Source organism: Gossypium arboreum, chromosome 12 (assembly GCF_025698485.1).
Source record: "Gossypium arboreum isolate Shixiya-1 chromosome 12, ASM2569848v2, whole genome shotgun sequence".
Classification (NCBI taxonomy): domain Eukaryota; kingdom Viridiplantae; phylum Streptophyta; class Magnoliopsida; order Malvales; family Malvaceae; genus Gossypium; species Gossypium arboreum.
Window position 1 is genome coordinate 68,568,725 of NC_069081.1, and position 17,057 is coordinate 68,585,781.

At 35.9% G+C, this 17,057-nt stretch overlaps 1 non-coding gene across 1 annotated transcript; it reads left to right on the forward strand.

The window, feature by feature from the left end:
• Nucleotides 1-15,713: 15,713 nt before the first annotated feature.
• LOC128286069 (small nucleolar RNA R71) lies at nt 15,714-15,820 on the forward strand. Its single transcript, XR_008276614.1, has one exon. It is a non-coding gene; the product is annotated as a small nucleolar RNA R71 (small nucleolar RNA).
• The last annotated feature ends 1,237 nt before the right edge of the window (nt 15,821-17,057 follow it).

Genomic DNA, 17,057 nt, shown 5'->3' on the forward strand with positions numbered 1-17,057 from the left:
AAGGAATATTGTGTGCTAGCAAGGTTGGTTTAATATATATATGTAAATCACTTTGTATTTGATGATTAGAAAAAAAATAGTGAAGGGCAAATTAAAACGATGTTGGATAAATTTTAGTATAGTTGTGCTTAAGCATTCGGTCATTGATGGGCATTGTTGTAACCTAATTGTAGTTGCAACTCTTAATTTTGAGATGGAATTTGTACATATAAGTTAAGTGAATGGTTAGGGCTGAATGAGGTGTATAAAATATTAAAGCATGCTAGAATTATACATTAGTAAGAATGTGTAATTGTACTAAATTCTCTATTTGAATTCGGTTAGGTATAGTCATGGTATGAGCTCATTAAGGGTACTATCTTATAAGTGAATGTAGCTTTAGTTAACCTTATGTGCCATGCGTGTGCTAAAATAATTAATGAATTGGATGTTATTATAGGTGTATGGTTGGTCTTATTATTAAAAATAAGGGTTGAGTACCTTGAATTTCTCTTTGATATTCAAAATGATTAAAACAATTTAATTGTTAAATTAAGCTCAAGAGCAAAGGGGAACTAAATCAGATAAAGGAAAGGAGAAAGCAATCGAATAGCCGAGTTGGAACCGTTCTACCCAACACAAGGTAAGTCATTAAGCATATATTTGGTATTGATTTAAACGATCGTAATACCTATGCAATTGTGTTTAATGAGGTGAAATGTATACAAATGTATATGTATGTAGAGATGAAATTGTCGAATGTAAAAAAAGAAGTGAAGCGTATAGAGTGGTTGGTTTTCGGCACTAAGTGTGCGGGCAATAAGTGTTCACGGTTGAGAGATTGGCACTAAGTGTGTGAGCTTGAAATGCATGGCACTAAGTGTGCGAGTTTAAAGTATATGGCACTAATTGTGCGCGGCTGATTATTAAGCACTATGTGTGCGAACCCACTATGTATTTTCTATAGATTATTTACAATAAGGGTGCGACCTTATCGAGTCGATTTTGGACAGCGGAAAGGGTAAGTACCTTGAGTTCATGGCTAATAGGTGCTATGTTTATATTTGGAGTTGAGCGTGGTAAGTTTTGAACCTATGTGATGATTATAATTGAAGTCACGTACATAAGGTTCATCGTGGAATAGGTGAAAGTTCGTTTAGTTGTATGATTGTAACAAAAATAAAATGATGTATGGAAATGCCTCAATAACTCTATTGAATAGCGTATGAAATGTCAATGTAGGACTTGGAATGAGATTGAATCGTAAGGTCTAAGAAACTATGGCATAGTTCGGTATGGATGGAGTACTTAGCCTCATTTCGTTGTTTCCTCTTGTGAAAATTTTATTAATGGATGGTAGTGTAATGCTTATGACTTACTGAGTTATATACTCATTCGGTGTTTGCTTGTCACCTATTTTAGGTTTCTTGGACTCGACTTTTTGCGTACTCGGGACCGTCATCGAAGTCATCACACCGGCTAGCAACTTTTGGTATCTTCTTTTTAGTTGGTCTAGGAGAACATTTCGGCATGTATAGGCTATTATGTTTTGTTGAAATTTGGTATGTAAACTTTAGCCATGCGAAAATGGCATAATTTTCGGTTGGATTTGGTTCTATGATGTTTGGACACAAGTCTTGGTAATTCGGTTTTGGTTGAGTATTGGTTGAGGCCTACTGATTATTATGCCATATGTCATGGCTGATTATTTTGGTGTTAAATTCATGATTTGGTAATAGTGTAGTAGGGAGATGCTCGGTGATGATTAACCTTTGGCATGGCTAGTCATGGTCATAATTTGTAATATGTATGATGAATTATTAGTTAGATCAAGGAAAAATCATGAAATAGGCATAGTTTGCTTTAGTAACAGATGCTGACAGCAGCAGTGATGTGAGATTGAAAAATCACTAAAAATAGTAGAAATGGAATTAAATAATGAATAAATTATGTAATCGAAGCTTGATGAGTCTATTTCCATATGGAAGAAACGAAACTACCATATGAGCTGTATGTTCGGAGATAATTAATTCTTGTGAAACAGGGCCAGAGCGATTTCTGGATCCCCTGTTTTGACTTAGAAAATTCACCGTAAATTTTATCGAGATAATTATAGGTCTTTCCTTATATTTACAGATTCTTTATCAAGTCTAGTTTCATTAGAGACAAACGGCGTAGGCATTGAAGCCCTTTACAGGGAGATATTTAAATTGTAATGTACAGAGGTCAGTGTAGTCAAACCTTGAAACAGGGGAGACTTTAATGAATAAAATGTACTAATTGGCCCAACCAAAAATTTTACAAAATTTCCTCCATATAGATATATGAGTCTAGTTTAAGAGAAGATTTACGGAATTGGATTTCGAGTTCCAGAACTCAAGATATTATTTTTAAAGCGACTACGATACAGTTAGCCAGCTTGCCTGGAACAAAAAAAAATTTAAATAGGGGGAAATAAATGAAGTAAGCTCGGTAACACCTCGTATTCGATTTCCGGTAACGGTCACGGGATTGGGGTGTTACAAATTATGTGTATTAATTCATAATATAAGTAATTTTAATTTATACCCAATTTTATTTGGGCTAAATAAATTACTATTAATTAATTAATTATGGAAAAAGTGGTCCAGTTGAACCAAATCGATTGAAGTGAACCAGCCAAAGATTGGGCAGCCCAAAAATGGCCATATGCTGACCCAAATTAGCTTATTAGATGATTAATTAAGCTTGCAAAGAAGCCCTTGAAGTCTTGTCAAAGTTGTATTCAAACCCCTCCACAATTGGTAGATTTTTGGATTTGCCCCAAGCCATTTTTAGCAAAGTTGAAAGCATCAACTTTGCCACATAGGTTGCTGGCCAATGGGTGGCTCTTTGGCTGCTATTTTTAGCAAATTTCAGCTGCCACACTCAGCTGTAAAAGCCCCCCTTGGCTGATCATTCAAAGCATCTCATTCATTCCTCATGCATTTCACAACACTTCTCTCCTCTCTCATTCTTTTTCTCTCATTTTCCATTTCAATTCCCTTGATCTTGTGCTGATTTCTTCCCTTGGAAAAGGGGTGTTCTTCAACCATATTGGAGCAGCAATTGAGTGTTCATCGAAGCCTTGATCAGTGAGGACAACAAGAAGGAAGAACGGAGCAACCTATTCAAGCCATGGGATTTGATTCTTGTTCCCTATCTCTTTAATTTTTGTTGTTGTTATGATGAACATATTTATGAATATTTATATTGTTAGAATGGTTAATTTAATCAGCTTAGCTTGAATTTAATTCGTGTTGGTTTGATTGCATTTCATCTTCTTAAATTGTTAAAATTGTGTTTATGTTGTTATAGGCCTCCATAAAATGCTTGATTACGTAAAATCATGCCTAAGTTATTCTTGCGTTAAGACTGTGAGGTAACTAATGAATTAATTATTTAAATGGATTGAAATTGTATTTAATTGACGCAGTACTTGATCAGTGCATGTTTATTCTTCTAAGGTAGTTGAAGGTTAAATTAGCAATGTATCTGGCGATATTATTGACTTGCATAACATGTAAGATTATTGTGATTAAACTGTTTCAAGGTGGGGATACCTTGTTACCTCAAATAATCTTTTATATACTTGTTAGATTTAATTAATCGTTTGAATTGACATAGGAATATGCAAGAGATTAGTTCAGTTTAATGAGTATGTATGTGCAATAACATGTTTGCTTACTAGAATCTGTTTAGTCGGTTGAATTGACATAGGGATACGTCAAGAGATGAATGGATTTTGGTATGTAAGTATGTTCATAAGTTAGCAAATTACTGAGTTTCCGTGATTTTATTCATAACAATGTAAACATAAGTTTTATAATTCTAAGACGTGAAGTGTAATTAATCCAACACAATTATATCATCTTGATTAAATTTTATTTTGAAATCGTGCATTAGAACTTTCTTTTACTTCATTTTATTTATTTATTTTAATTTTCTTATGTTTTTAATCACCGTCTTTAAAAAAAATATTTTTCATTACCAAAGTGTTTTAAATTGCATTTATAAATAATCCTTTTCACAATGCTTGTGGGTACGATAACTCGTCATTTACTTGTCACTTTATTACTTGTTGTGATTGTGTATACTTGCACATTTTCGTCGTTTCATGACCCTAATACTAGCCTACGAAGTCCTAAACATGCATTCGGGGTGGTTCGGGTCTAAACCGCTAACTTAGGAAAATTTTGGAACACTTAGAAAACTTTTACAAAATACAGAGGACACATTCCTGTGTGTCTCGCACGGCCAAAGACACGCTCGTGTCATAGGCCGTGTGGAGATTCGAAATGGGATCATGTGGCCGTGTCCCAGCCCGTGTCTGACCTAGCACAACTCTCTGACTTGGGTCACACGGCCAACACACACGCCCGTGTGGCTAGCCCATATGCCCTAAGGAATGGCCTCACACGTCTGTGTGCCAGGCCGTGTGCTAAGCCGTGCCAAACCTCTAGGGTATATTGACTTATGCCACATGGCCAAGTCACACACCTGTTTGCTAGGTCATGTGGAGCATACTGACTTGGATTTAACTCAACACCAGGGACACATGATCGTGTAACTTGGCCGTGTGTCACATATGGCTGAGACACACGTCCGTGTCTCTGCCCGTGTGGACAAAAATACGCTATTTACCAAGCCATCTTGCCACCCAATTTTGCACAAACCTAAACCAACCCAATTGGCACAAAACATGGCATAACTAGGCATTTAAATCAACTCCAATCAAGCTCAATCCATACCATTTCACTACTAACCACTCCAAGTCACACAATTACCACAACACACCATTCAATTTCATACCAAACTCACTTTTATAATACATCAAAAATAACCAATTTCAAGTATGCATTATTTGCCTAAATTCACTAGCATACTAATATTTATAACTCAACCATTTGCTATCCATAATACCTATTAACAACAAGCATCATAGAACCATCATCCAATACATCACACAAGCCATATGCACATATATATACATGATCAACTATACCAAAATACGCCAACTCCCATGGCTATATACAAAACCAAACTTTAGACATTTACAAGCCAATTCAAATGGCTAAATTCTTTATCAATCCATAACCAAAATGACCATAATCCTATACATGACATATACCTAAAATACTTAAGTTCAAAAATACCAAAGTGATAGTTGGATAGTGTGATGAAGTCTTTGACGATTTTCAAATTCGAGCTACCTTTGATTTCACTATAAAACACGAAAAATAAATAAAGTAAGCTATGAAGCTTAGTAACTTCGTATACCGTTAAAATCAACTTACCATATATGCACAACTTAAACAAATAAAATATAACATAACATAATTCATATTGAAGCATCAACATACCATATATTTATTCACAAAGTTAGACATAACTTTCTTAAATTCCTTATTTCAGCACTTGTACGGTTCATGTACATACCTGTACCACCTCGTATCGACTTATATACAATCACATCTCTGATATACCTGCTGAACCATTTGGAATACTATCGGATGCTCAGGGAACTTGCACCCTAAGTGCCACATATATAGCCGAAGCTATCTCTATCTCGTATCACATATAATGCTTACTCTCGAGCTATCAACGGGTCTGCTCACACAAGCTGACGATCATGGCGAAGCTACATGATGGTGCTCATACAAGTTGACGAGTATCCACAACACATGCCAAATAACTTAGCCATCGGTAGAACGTATGGACCAACACCCAAATCACATAACCCCTAATGATATGTCATTCGTATCCTAATTTATTCCTAAGGCTCAACCTGGATTTCTCACTTGCCGAATCGTCGTTGAATATATCTACAACGTTGTATTCTCAATTTATGCAATATCAAAGCATTTAAAACACAAATATAATAATGTTTAACACATACGAACTTACCTCAAATGTAAAAACTACGAAATAAGTCGATTAGTCCAATACTTTGTTCTTTCCCCTATCTAAATCTGTATTTTGCTTTTCTTGATCTAATTGTAAGAATTGAAGATGGTCGAATGAAAAACCCTAAATAGCTTATTTTTTTCTTCAAAATCGGTGAATGTGGAAGATGAATGAAAGAATTTGAATTTTTTTATTTAATTTTAACTTTAATAACTAAATTACAAAATTAACCTTATAAACACTTATTAATTACACCACATACCAAGCCACTATCACCCACTATCTTAATAATGGGATATTTACCACATAAGGACCTCCACTTTAAGGTTCTATAGCTATTAAACACCTTTAATTAATAGAACACTACTTTTGCACCTTACGCGATTTAGTCCTTTTTATCGAATTAAGCATTCAAACGATAAAATTTATTAATGAAATTTTCACACAATCATAATATTATATTTTAAACATTAAAATAATAATAAAATGATTATTTTGATGTCAGATTTATGGTCCCAAAACCACTATTCCAATTTGACTAAAAACGGGTTGTTGCAATTCTCCCCTTTAGGAATTTTCGTCCCCGAAAATCTTACTAGAAAAGATGTTAGGGTACTATTTTCTCATGGTTTCCTCGAGTTCTCACGTAGCCTCTTCGACTCCGTGTCATTGCCACAAAAATTTCACCAAAGCTATGCTCTTATTCCTGAATCGTTAACCTCTTGAGCTAAATTTCTAATCAATTCTTCATTATACGTTATATCTGGTTGAATTTCTATCTCTGTCAGAGAAATGAAATGTGACGGATTTGATCGGTAATGTTATAGCATCGACACATGAAACACATTGTGAATCTTTTCTAATTCTGATGGTAAGGCTAGCCGATAAGTTACTAGCCCTATTCTTTCTATAATTTCATACGGCCCGATAAATCGTGGGCTCAATTTGCCTTTGTGACCAAATCGAAGGATTTTCTTCCACAGAGATACTTTCAAAAATACTCTATCACCTATTTGAAATTCAATGTGTTTACGTTTCAAATCCGTGTAACATTTCTGTCATCTGAAGTGGCTTTCAAACTGTCGCGAATTACTTTCACTTTCACTTTGGTGTCTCTGATCAAATCAACCCCGTGAATCTTTTTCTCACTAAGCTCGGTCCAGTAGAATGGAGTTCAGCATTTGTGACCATACAAATGCTTCATACGATGTCATCTTTATGCTTGATTGAAAATTGTTGTTATATGCAAATTCAACCAATAATAAATATTTCTCCCAGTTGCCTTCAAATTCTAAAACACAACAACGGAGCATATCTTCCAGAATTTGAGTTACTTTTTTAGACTGGATGTCAGTTTGCGGATGAAAAGCAGTACTAAAGTGCAACCGCGTACCTAAACCTTCGTGCAATTTCTTCCAAAATCGCAATGTAAACCTCGGGTCTCTATCTAAAATAATAGAAACCGACACCCCGTGCAATCTAAAAATTTCAGAGATGTACAACTCAACTAATCTATCAAGCGAAAAATTTGTACCTACTGGAATGAAATGTGCAGACTTCGTCAGTCAATCAATGACAACCTAAATAGCATCTTTCTTTTTTGGAGACAGGGGTATTCCCAATACGAAATCCATCGTAACTCTATCCCAATTCCACTCTATTATCATCATAGGCTGTAGTAATCCCGAAGGCACTTGATGTTCGGCTTTAACTTGTTGACAAACTAAACATCTCAACACAAATTCTGAAATGTCTCATTTCATGCCCGACCACCAATACAATTGTTTCAAATCATTATACATGATCGTGTGATTACGTGATAGGTTTTAAATATTTATAATTACTCGTTCTTAAACAAACTATTATTGCGATGTAGGCAAGTGTACCTATCGAACAATAGTATAGTTTTAGCAAGATCGGATTGTCGAACCCAAAGGAACTAAAAGTACTAGTAATGACTGTCTTTTTATTATCCAGCCTAAGAATAAAGAGGTTTTGTTTTAACTAACTAATTATCTAAACTAAGAACGCACATAGAAAAGAATTGGGGAATTGCTTTTGGGAAAAATCGATTGACTTAAGACAATACCTAAGGAAAAATCCACCTAGACTTTACTTGTTATTCTGGCTTCCAATCGGATGATTTATTCATTTAACTTGTTCTGTAGAGATCCCTAAGTTATGTTATTATCCCTATTCAAGACTCATAACGTCTAATCCCTAGATTGAATAATCGAGACTTTTCTCTAATTAACACTTTAAGGCTGCATTAACTCGATCTATGGATCCCCTTATTAGGTTTCACCTTAATCCGGCAAAATCTTATCACCCTATGTCTAGGCGTACAATCAACTCCGCTTAATTATGACAAATGTACTCTTAGACAGGGTCTATTCCTCCTCTGAATAAGAGCTTGTCTTGAATCTCTGTCCTGGGATATTAAAACAAGAATTAATAACACATAATTAAGAACAAGTTAAATATTTATCATACGATTCAGAAAATAATAACAAGATACATCTTAGGTTTCATTCCCCTTAGGTATTTAAGGGTTTTAGTTCATAACTAAATAAGAAAACATCTTAGAAGAATAAAGAATACAAAACATAAAGAAAATCTAAAACTCCTGAAGGGAAATTGAGGAGAGATCTTCAGTCTTGATGATGAATTTGACTCCTAAGATGGATCAATTGGCTTCCTTGGAGTAATTCCTTACCCCCTATTCCACGTATCCCTTTTCCTCCTCCTTTAGGGTGTATTTATAGGCTTTGGAATGCCTAAAAGCCCTCAAAATTGGCCTTTTTTGAATTGGAATCAACTTGGGCTCAGCAAGGACACACCCGTATTCGATTACTTCAGGCCGTGTTCGAGCCTGCCAAATTGAAATGGCTGTGTGGTCTGCCCGTGTGTGGAGGTCCAGGCCGTGTTGATTTTGTACTGTGGCCCATTTTCTCCATTTTTGGCCCGTTTCTCGTTCCTTTGGCTCTCCTATGCTCTCTTAAGTATAAAACATGAAATTAAAGCATTAGGAGCATCGAATTCACCAATTCTAATGAGAAATCATCCATAAAATGCATTAAACATAGGGTAAAAATATGTATAATTCACAATTTATCAAATACCCCCACACTTAAGCATTAGCTTGTCCTCAAGCAAAATTCTCAACTCATAATCAAAATAAATTCTTCTCAACTTATAATTTCTATCGATAATATCTCACATTAATCCATAAGTAATCATACATTGAGAGTTCAACTAAAAGAACATAAAAGTTCCAAACATTCCAAGTTGAGCATTTTATTCATGCAAACATTGGTGTCTCCCCTCATCTAAGTAATTACCTTTGATTCAGAATATCACAGAGTTTTACATCCTCACTAAAGATTCACTCAAATCACTCGAGGTGTTTAAGGACAATAAATGAAGCACTCAATAGTCAATAATGAAAAGTCATTACCATAGGCTTGCATGAAAATCAAATCTCCACCACTATAATTTAAGATGATACATCAATCAAAAGGTCTTTAGAGGGTTGTAATGAGGGTTGGTTAGGGGGTGTGGTCACAAGCTAAAAGAAAGGGTTAGAATCGAGATTGAATTGAAAAATTACTTAACTAGAAAAAGAGTTAATCTTCACTTGCGTACAATAGAGCTTCTTCTTAGAATATGAAATTACAGATATGTATACATAGTTTTTTTTAATTAAGAACAAGTTAAATAATCAAATAAGACATAGCTAAGCAATTTCTTCAACTCAAATCTCGATAAAAATAGGAATCAAATTAATTTAGGGGATTTCAACAATAATGGGTTAAGGGTTAATATTGAGGTTAATACAAGCAATGGCTTGTTAGGCTCAAGGGGGTTTACTAGAGGTTAATCATGGAGGTAGGCTTTTCATAGCATGAGTGGGTTAATCCTAAATGCCTTAATCCTAAGTGCCTTAATCATTTTGACATATCAAATCAAATGGTGTGGTCTCGACATGTATAATCAAGCAAGTTCTAGAATAACAGTTCAATACTGACGTACACAACGCAATAATAAAAGTGAGCATGAAAGAATTAATAGATGCTCAAAAGGCTCAAAAATCTCACAAAAATTATGGCTTTTTGATGTTTAGACTCGTGACTTCCAATTCAAAGTAATACCTAGACTTGGGGAAACAACCTATAATTTTAAATTCTTAAAAATAAACTTATCATGTTTGATTCTCTAATGTCTTAAAGTTTAAACAATCAATGCATAAATCCCTATTTTTAATTCAAGATATATCAATCAAAATCATAAATTAATTAAAATTTATCCTAAATATGATATGAAAGCTTTTCAAGAGAACAAGGAAATAATTCAGGGATTTTTCTGATAATGAAATAAATATTCCCCCCATACTTAAGACGTACATTACCCTCAATGTACAAATATAGATATTAGAGTATATAAAATTAAGATAGGGAGAGAAGTGAAACTTCCTGTATCAAGAATGTATGATATTCTTAGATTGACGAGATCGAGTATTGGAGATAACTCTGGATGGCAAGCTTGACTCTGAAGGTAATCCGTTTTTAAAAGAAAAACAAATGAATCTTAAAAACAATTAAATCTTAAAAACTTAATGAAAGAAAAATAAAATAAGATAATTATTCTAATTTTTCAAGTGGCACCGCTGGTGCACACACCCGTGTGGTTCGTGTCCCGTCCGTGTTCGTCGCGAATTGTGATGTCGTCACATGGCCTTCTTGCACACCCGTGTGTATAGGCTGTGTCTGGCGTAGTTCACTTCTCCCACGGTCGCGTAGGTTTTCGCATACCCGTGTCATTCTGATAGTGTTGTCTATGGGTGCTAGACACGGGCATGTCGCACGCCCGTGTTTATTTGGCAGATTCGACCAAGGCCATGTCGCACGACCGTGGCATTTTATTACAGCCAGTGCTTGGGGAAATATTCTACCCTGTTTCTGCACGGCCATATCGCATGGCTGTGTTTCTATCCGTGTTGGTCACACGGCCTTAAGCACGACCGTGTGCTAGGCCGTGTGGAGTTGGGAACCTGTGCTTTAAGTACTTTGTTAGTGACCTAAATGTTTAAAACTTGAAATGTAAATAATTTAAATCCGTTAGTATTCGGGTTGCCTCCCAAGAAGCGCTTGTTTATAGTCTAAGCTCGACTTTTACCTTGCTGGTTTATTCAGGGTAGTTTGTGGAGTCGTAGCTCCTCTCCATCGACTTTAAAATTCTCACCATTATAAAGTTTGAGACGGTGTCCATTTACTTTGAAAGTACCATATGATGATGGGTGACTTACCTCTATTGTGCCATATGGAAGAAAAGATTGAATTACGAAGGGTCCTGACCATCGTGATTTTAGTTTCCCGGGAAACAATTTGAGTCTTGAGTTGTATAGTAAGACGAGATCTCTAACTTCAAATTGTTTTCGTTGCTTTAAACGAACGTCATGGAGCCACTTTGTTGCTTCCTTGTATAGGCGTGGATTTTCGTATGCATTGGCTTGCCATTCATCAAGCTCGTTCAGCTGCATCAACCTATTTTTTCCTGTAAGTTCGGGATCAAGGTTTAGAAATTTAATAGTCCAAAAAGCTTTATGCTCTAGTTCAAATGGTAGATGACAACTTTTTCCATAAACAAGTCTGTAAGGTGATGTCCCAATGGGAGTCTTAAAAGTAGTTCTGTAAGCCCATAAGGCATCATCTACTTTCGTTGCCCAGTCTTTTCTGTTTGATTCTACCATTTTTTCAAGGATTCGTTTGATTTCTCGTTTGTTACTTCAACTTGTCCATTAGTTTGAGGATCGTATGGGGTGGCTGTTCTATGATGAACTCTGTATTTCTTAAGGGTTTTTTCAAATTGGGTATTACAAAAATGAGTGCCCCTGTCACTGATAATTGTTCTAGGTGTTCGAATCTCGAGAAGAGTTTTTTAAGGAAACGTACTACCACTCTAGCATCATTAGTAGGTAGAGCTTGGGCTTCTACCCATTTGGACATGTAGTCAACTGCTACTAAGATGTATTTATTCCCAAATGAACTGGGGAATGGGCCCATGAAATCGATATCACAAACATCAAATATTTCACATGAAAGCATATAGTTTTGAGGCATTTCATCACGTTTAGATATGTTACTTGTCTGTTGGCATTTGTCACATGAAGTAACATACCTGATAGTGTCTTTGAATAACAAAGGCCAATAAAAACCTGATTCAAGTATTTTGTGTGCGGTCGTAGTTCCACTATAGTGTCCTCCAGTTGGCCCTGAGTGGCAGTGTTCCAATATTTTTGATGTTTCTGATCTTGTAATGCATCTTCTAATGACTTGATCTACACATCTGCGAAATAGAAATAGGTCATCCCAAAAGTAGTTTTTCACATCATTAAAGAATCATTTCTTTTGCTGGTGTGTTAACCCTTTTGGGATAATGTTAGCAGCTAAAAAATTTGCAATGTCTGCAAACCAAGGTACCTCGGAGTTAGATATAACGAAAAATTATTCTTCAGGGAACGAATCATTTATTTCAACGTCATCTAGTTCTCCGGTATTGGATTTCTCAAGCCTGGAAAGATGATCAGCCGCGAGATTTTCAGCTCCTTTCTTATCCTGACTCTCCAAGTCGAATTCCTGCAATAGGAGAATCCATCGAATGAGTCGAGGTTTTACATTAGTTTTAGTTAAAAGGTAGCGAAGGGCGGAATGGTCAGTGTAAACAACAACTTTAGACAATATGAGATATGATCGAAATTTATCAAATGCAAAAAGCACAGCTAGCAACTCTTTTTCCGCAATAGTATAATTTTCTTATGCAGCCGTTAAGGTTTTACTGGCTAATAGATAGGTCGAAAATGCTTGTCTCTTCGCTGTCCCAATACTGCACCTACTGCAAAGTCACTCGCATTACACATTAGTTCAAATGGCAAGTTCCAATCAGGTGCAATTTTGATTGGAGCATTAATTAATTTATCCTTTAAAGTATTAAATGCTTCTAATAATTCCTGATCAAAGTTAAAAGGTATATCGTTTTCTAGAAATTTAGTCAAAGGCTTAGCTATTTTAGAAAATTCCTTAATAAATCTTCTATAAAAACCAACATGTCCTAAAAAGCTTCTAATAGCCTTAACTGAACTAGGAGGTGGTAATTTTTCGATTGTTTCTATTTTAGATTTATCCACCTCAATCCCTTTACTAGAAATTTTATGCCCTAATACAATACCTTCTTGAACCATGAAGTGACATTTCTCCTAGTTAAGCACAATGTTTGTTTCCTCACATCTTATTAAGACTCGTTTTAATTTTTTAAGGCAGAGATGGAAAGAGTTACCAAATACCAAAAAATCATCCATAAATAGTTCCATGATATCTTTCACGAGTTCATCGAATATGACCATCATACAGCGCTGAAAAGTGGCAGGAGCATTACATAATCCAAAAGCCATTCTACGATAAACGAATGTACCATATGGGCATGTGAATGTCGTCTTTTCTTGATCTTCAGGAGCTATTGGGATTTGGCAGTAACCATAGAGTCTGTCTAGAAAGCAGTAATACAGGTGTCCCGATAATCTTTCCAACATTTGGTTAATAAATGGCAAGGGGAAGTGATCTTTTCTTGTGGCATTATTCAGTTTCCTGTAGTCTATGCAAACTCTCCATCCTGTGACTGTTCTTGTTGGGATTAATTCATTCTTCTCGTTGGTGACAATTGTCATGCCTCTTTTCTTGGCGACAACCTGCACTGGACTTACCCAAGAACTATTAGAAATAGGATAAATAATTCCAGCATCTAGAAGTTTAATTACGTCAGCTCTTACAACTTCCTTCATGTTGGGGTTCAGACGTCTTTGAGCTTGCACACACGGTTTGTATTCATCTTCAATCAGAATTTTGTAGGTGCAAAAGGAAGGGCTGATTCCTTTAATGTCAGAAATTTTCCAAGCTATGGCATTTTTATGTTCTTTTAATACTTGGATTAATTCCTCTTTCTCCTTGGGTTGCAAGTTAGAAGCAATAATAACTGGTAATAGAGAATTATTTCCAAGGAATGCGTATTCTAAGTGGTTTGGTAATTGTTTAAGTTCCAGTTTGGGACGCTCCTCAATAGAGGGTTTTTGCTTAAGTTCATCGTTTATCTTAATGGCCTCATATTCTACTTGCCTTGACGAATGGTCATTAGGTTCCTTATCTATCTCCTCGCCTTGAGCTGGATACGGTTTTGTCATCTCCTCTTGTACAATTTCCTGAAAAGAGTCTTGAGTAATATGATCAATAGAGTCAATAAAATAACATGAATTATCCTGTTCCTTAGAGAATCTCATAGCATCATAAATTTTAAAGATAATCTCTTTATCACCTACTCTAAGTACCAATTTACTGTCACCTATGTCGATTACAGCTCTAACAGTGGCTAGAAATGGGCGCCCTAAAATTAAAGGTACTTCAACATCTTCATCCGACAAAATCAATAGGGAATATAAATTTATCTACTTTTACGAGTACATCTTCTATAATACCCCTAGGATATTTAACAGATCTATCGGCTAATTGAATACTCATCCTAGGAGGTTTAGGTTCCCTAAGACCAAGTTGTTTGAACATTTTATATGGCATCAAATTAATGCTAGCGCCTAAATCAGCTAGTGCTTTTTCAACATTCAGACTACCAATTAAGCAAGGGATAGTAAAACTTCCTGGATCTTTCAATTTGGTTGGCAGCTTGTTTTGGAGTATGGCTGAGCACTCCTCGTTGAGTTCTACTGTAGATAAGTCATCGACCTTCCTTTTATTTGTTAGAAGCTCCTTCAAAAATTTTGCGTAGGTAGGCATTCGCGAGATGGCTTCAACAAAAGGTAAGTTGATATGTAATTGCTTAAAAAGTTCAAGAAACTTACCGAATTGTGCATCAATGTGATCTTTTTTCAATTTTGCTGGATATGGAACTGGTGGTTTATATTCCTCCGGCACTGGTTTGTCACTATTTTCGAGTTTTTCTTCCCTCCTTTCGCTTTCCACGGCTTCTTGTGCTAACTTCTTTTCAGATTCTGCTAACACTTTCCCACTCCTTAGCGTAACTGCTTTGACATGCTCTCTTGATTTGGTGTTACTAAGTAAACTTCCTAATGGTCTTTTCGAGATCAGTTTGGATAGCTGGCTTATCTGAGTTTCGAGCCCTTGGATCGATGCTTGTTGATTCTTAAGGGCTATCTCGGTGTTCTGGAAACGAGTTTCTAACACTAATATAAACTTTGAGAGCATCTCTTCAAGGTTCGGCTTCTTCTCCTATTGGTAGAGTGGTTGCTGAAAACCTGGAGGATGTTGTGGTCTTTGATTTCCTTGGCCTCCCCACAAAAAATTGGGATGGTTCCTCCAACCTGCATTGTAAGTGTTACTAAATGGATTGTTTTGAGGTCGATGATTATTACCCATGTAGTTTAATTGCTTGTTATCCATGTTGTGGCCATAAGGTTGATATTTCGAATGGTTTGTTCCACCTCTACTTGCTTCGTACTGCATTACTGGGTGAACCTGTGAAGAATTAAGAAAACCATCAATCTTTTTTTTAAGAGTTCTACCTGATTAGAGAGCATGGTGACCGAATCGACGGTATAAACGCCGGCTGTTTTCGTTGGCTTTGTCATCATGACTTGCCACTGATAGTTATTCAGTGACATCTCCTCTATAAACTTATAGGCATCTTCCGATATTTTATTGTTGATGGTTCCGCCAGCAGCTGCGTCAACCATTTGCTAAGTTGAAGGATTCAGACTATTGTGGAATGTTTGAACTTGGAGCCAAAGCGGTAACCCATGGTGAGGGCACCTTCTCAGTAAGTCCTTGTATCTCTCCCATGCATCGTAGAGTGTTTCTAAATCCATCTGCACAAAAGAAGAGATATCATTACGTAATTTAGCCGTTTTAGCCGGCAGAAAATATTTTAGTAAAATTTTTTTGGTCATTTGTTCCTAGGTAGTAATTGACCCTCGTGGTAACGAGTTCAACCACTGTTTAGCTTTGTTCCTTAATGAAAAAGGGAATAACCGAAGAAGAATGGCATCATCAGAAACGCCATTGATTCTAAATGTATCGCAAAATTCCAGAAAGTTTGCTACGTGAGCGTTGGGATCTTCATCCTGGAAACCATCAAACTGAACAAATTGCTGTATCATCTGAATAGTTTTAGGTTTTAATTCAAAAGTATTTGCAGCTACAGCAGGTCTAACTATGCTAGAGTCAGTTCCTGTTAAAAAAGGTTTAGCATAATCATACATAGTGCATGGAGCAAGATTTTGATTAACCGCAATTGCAGGAGGTAGTTGATTGCCTTCGTTTTCTACGATCTCTTCGGTTGGGGGTTGAGTATCGTCTTCTTCCTCGTTCTCCGTGTATCTTAAGCTTCGCCTGATTTCTCTTTGGTTTCTACGAACTGTGCGATCGATTTCTTTGTCAAAAAGTAGTGGCCCTGACGGGTTTCTTCTAGTCATAAACTATAAAAACCTGCCAACAGACGTAAAAAATAAATAAGTAATAATAATATAAAATTAAATTTCAAGAAACATAAATGGCTAAAGTAATTAAAATTGAGCGTTCCTAATATTTCAATTCCCCAGCAATAGCGCCAAGAACTTGATCGGGTGATTTCGTGATAGGTTTTAAATATTTATAATTACTCGTTCTTAAACTAACTATTATTGTGATGTAGGCAAGTGTACCTATCGAAAAGTAGTATAGTTTTAGCAAGACCGGATTGTCGAACCCAAAGGAACTAAAAGTACTAGTAATACTGTCTTTTTATTATCTAGCCTAAGAATAAAGAGGTTTTGTTTTAATTAACTAATTATCTAAACTAAGAACGCACAGAGAAAAGAATTGGGGAATTGCTTTTGGGAAAAATCGATTGACTTAAGACAATACCTAAGGAAAAATCCACCTAGACTTTACTTGTTATTTTGGCTCCGAATCGGACTATTTATTCATTCAACTTGTTCTGTAGAGATCCCTAAGTTATGTTATTATCCCTATTCAAGACTAATAACGTCTAATCCCTAGATTGAATAACTGAGAATTTTCTCTAATTAACACTCTAGGGTTGCATTAACTCGATCTATGGATCCCCTTATTGGGTTTCACCCTAATCCGGCAAAATCT